Raw genomic sequence first — 4048 nt, forward strand, 5'->3', positions numbered from 1 at the left:
GGGCCAAGGTCTGACATCCCAGCAGGGCTGTGTGACATCCCAGCAGGGCTGTGTGAGGTCACTGGGTTGGTCACTCTGCCCCAGCCCCCTCACAGTTTCCCCAGACAAGTCCAATGCTGTTCATGCCCAGCAGGGTCCCCTGTCCCTCTGTATCCCCCTGCTCCACCTGGAGCCACAGCCTCCCCAAGGATGTTCCACAAATCAACCCCAGAGCCTGACATGGGGACAAGGGCCCAGGGCTGTGTGACCCGGACATCAAGGACGTGGATTATCCAGGTCACTGGGGCTGGTTAGGGTTCCCCAGGGCAGGAAAGATGTCTGGCAGCTGGAGCAGGCTGAGGGAAGGGCCTCCAAGGTGGGGCTGGAGCCCTTTGGCTGTGAGCAGAGGCTGAGGGAGCTGGGCTTGTCTAGCCCGGAGCAGGGAAGGCTGAGGGGCTCCTCATGCCAGCCTGGCAGTGCCAGCCAGGAGCTGATGGAGAGCACAGAGCCAGGCTCTGCACCAGGGGCCTGTGGGAGACAAAACACAGTGAGTGGAAGGGGCAAGAAAGGAGAACAGACAGGACAGGAGGAGTTAAAATGAGTCAGGCAGCTTTCAGCATTTCCTCAACACCAAAATCAGCCTGATTCCTCTATCTACCATGACAGCTTTGAAAATAGAGCATTGTTTGAGGTGTTCAACCCCCACTGCAAGCACAGCATCCTGATACAGCACTTGAACAGTGTTTCTACCTGTCACAGAATCATCTTTGTCTAAAATTGGTTTTGTACACAAATCCCTTGTGGGCGGCCATGGCAAGATGGCTCTGCCCGATACTGGGGCCGGCGGTGTCCGCCAGCTGCCGAGAGAGGGGAGCTACGGCTGGGACCTGCCACAGCTCCCCAAGGGCCCTTGTCCTCACAAAGTGTCTCTGCAATGCCTTGGCCAGCAGAATGCCAGGGCTATAGAAATCCAGACACATGGACACACACACAGATCTATAGGTTTGCTGAAGGGGTTTATTGATCATTCATGAGAAATTTCTCAGGGCACAAGGGAAAACAGGGGAGTCATTCAGGGATGATCAACCCCTGATGCCTCTGCAGCAGGCTGCACATGGATGTCACCAACTCTTGCAATCCTAAAACACAGAGCCCAGAACGTGACCCACCGGAGCCACCATGACAGGAGAGGGGCCTTGTCCCAAGCCTCTCTCTGCTGGCACTGCTGACCTACCCATGGAAAGCAAGAGCCAGGCACTTCTGCCACAAAGGACCCACCAGCTTTGCAGCCACAGGGGGCTGGGGACAACAGCGGCATGAGAGACACACTGGGACACTGGGCTGACTGGGAGGAAAGGGGAAAGCAGGGGGGTCCTTGGAGAAGGGGCCTGTGGGAGCAATGGGGTGCAAGAGCTGCTGTGCTCCTGCCCCTGCACTGGGGTCCTGGCCCAGAGGCACAGCTGGGGCAGGGGCTGCACCCAGGGTCAGCCAGGGGCTCCTGGGGTGACAGGGATGGGAATGCAATGGGGGACCCTGGGCATGGGGTCCCTGGGAAAGATCCATGGGGCAGGGATGTTGTATGGGATGTCAGTAAAAGTGCACTGGGCTGTGCTGGGAGAGATTGGGATAGTCTGGGGTGTGGTGGCCATGCAAGGGGAAGGGCTTAAACTGGCAGAACTCATGGTACCCACCAGAGGTGTCTTCAGGATCTCAAAATTTTCTAAATCCATCTGCAGAGAGATCAGGAGACCTGCTGAGCACAGCCACCTTCATCTTCCTCTAGCACTGGCAGTGCTGGCTGAGGCTGTGCCAGGTGAGGAGAACATTTATCCCTTCCAGGACTCCTCCCTGTGCCCTCCCTGGGAGCCCCCAGGCCAAAGCCTGGCTTGGCACAGCCCCCAGCCCTGGCCCCAAGCCCAGCCCTGCACAGAGTCTGTCCCACCTGTAACAGGCATCCAGCCCCCTCACCCATCATCCCTTCAGCTTCCTGCATGGGGCAGCTGCCCCCTGCAAGGGCCCAGGAACCTGCAGGGGCCAAGGGCTTGGGCAGGGAGCTGGAGACAGGTGAATCCCTGCTCCAACACAATCCATCTTCCAGCAGCCCCCAGACTGCTGGGGGATTGTGATCACCTGAAGGTGAGGCTGAGGCTTGGGGAATTACTCAGGTGTGGCACTTCCCACATCCACAGCACCCCATTTATCAACCCTGCAGACACCAAACTAGTCCAGTCTCCATCCCCAGAGCAGATTCCAGAAAGGAATATCTCCTTCCCAGCCCCTCACCCTGTCACACCTGCAGCCACTGAGCCATCCCAGAGCCCCTGGGTCCTGCTCTGCCCAGCTGCCACACATGGGGGTGCCAGGGACCCCATCTCCAACAAGGCTCCTATTCCAGCCCTGTCCCTCTCTGGGACTTGCCCACAGCTCCCCAGGGCCCTTGTCCCCACTCAGTGTCTCTGCCATGCCCTGGCCCTGGGCCCAGGCCAGCAATGGCCCAGAGCAGGATGTGCCCATGCCCAGGGCTGTGGGGGAGCTGGTGTTTGTCCCCAGGCAGCCACTGGGATCAAACTGGGTAAACAGAGGTGCCAGTCAGGGGGAGGGATGTTGGTGTTCTGCCTGCATCTCTGATGAGCCCTGTTTACCCAGGGCCTGGGACCAGGAGGACATTCAGCATTAGGGGTGTCCAAGAAGTGAAAATCCCCTGAGAAGTGGTTCCTCAGAGCTGTCCATGGCTTCAATTTATGTTTGACATTCCACAACATTAATGAAGGCTTTTGCTTCTCTCTATCCACAGGGACACTGCAGATCCAGCAAAGATGTGTTGTGGGCAGTTGGGCAAACATTTCAGGTGACTGCATTCCTGAACTTGTCCAAGGAGCTGCAGGGCCCAGGAAGATTTTCCTGTGCAGTGCCCCAGGGATGAGGGAGCACAGTGTCCCCATGGGGGATTCTTGAGCAGATGGAAAGTGCTCTGATGTCATTGGTGTGCTGGTCTGCTCTTGGAATGGAATTGAGGAAGTGTCCACAGGGTCCTGATGGCAGAACTTTGGCTGAGGACAGGTCCAGGTTTCCCTGGAGATCAGTGCCAGTCAGGGGGATGGCACTGGACAGCCACTGGCCATGTGCCAACAGCCCAGGGAGAGCAAGCTGAACGGGCACAGAAGCTCCCATTGTGGCCAGATTGGCCTTGCAGCTTCAGGGACACCACGGGAATGTCCCTGCCTCCCTGGGGCTGTGTCTGAGCTGTGCAGATCTGTCCCTGCAGCTGCTACCAGCATTTCAGCAGTGAGGGATTTCCCATCCTGACTGACTGGCACTTCTGTGTGAGAAATGTACCACACAGTCCTCAGCTGTGGAAAGATGGAGACTTCATGGAGCAGCTCCAGAGGAGGCTGAGATGCTCCAAGTGTTGGAGCACCTCTGGGACAGAGACAGGCTGGGAGAGTTGGGGCTGTTCAGCCTGGAGCAGAAAAGGCCATGGGGACACCCCAATGTGGCCTTGCTGGACTTCAAGGCACCTCACAGGAAATGTGAGCAGAAGTGTTTTAGTAGGGCCTGTTGGAACTGGAGAAGGGGAAATGGTTTTCAATTAGAACAGGATTCGTTCAGACTGGACAAAAGGAAGATATTTCTCCTGCTGAGGGTGGTGAAACACTGGCACAGGTTTCCCAGAGAGGTGGTTGATGCCCCATCCCTGGAAACATTCCAGGCCTGCTTGGAGCAACATGATGGAGCAAAAGATGTCTCTGCTGCCACCCCAGAGGAGGGACTGTGGTGTCAGCTACCAGAGGGGTTGGTGTCTCTGTAGGACGCAATTCCCCCGGGGAGCAGAGAGAACACACAGCACCACAGGTGGCAGGAATGTCCTCCCATGGAGATGGGAATACTCTGCATCAACAGGGTCAGGCTGCCCAGCTTTGCCTCTTTGTAGATGGGCACAAGGTTCAGAAGAGACTGAGAACCAGGAGCTGGCACAGTGTTTTTGACACCACTTGGTTTCCTGAGGGCCTAGAGTGTCCCAGGTTCCCTTTGGTTCCTGAGGCCCCCACAATGTCCCAAGGATCCCTGG

At 57.2% G+C, this 4048-nt stretch overlaps 1 long non-coding RNA gene across 1 annotated transcript; it reads right to left on the reverse strand.

Moving 5' to 3' along the window:
* Window positions 1–978: 978 nt before the first annotated feature.
* On the reverse strand, window positions 979–1280 carry LOC306815207. Its single transcript, XR_013777351.1, has 2 exons — window positions 1214–1280; window positions 979–1118 (listed from the first exon to the last, which is right to left on the reverse strand). It is a non-coding gene; the product is annotated as an uncharacterized lncRNA (long non-coding RNA).
* Window positions 1281–4048: the final 2768 nt, after the last annotated feature.

The sequence above is a fragment of the Erithacus rubecula genome, assembly GCF_903797595.1.
Source record: "Erithacus rubecula genome assembly, contig: scaffold_1072_arrow_ctg1, whole genome shotgun sequence".
Lineage (NCBI taxonomy): Eukaryota > Metazoa > Chordata > Aves > Passeriformes > Muscicapidae > Erithacus > Erithacus rubecula.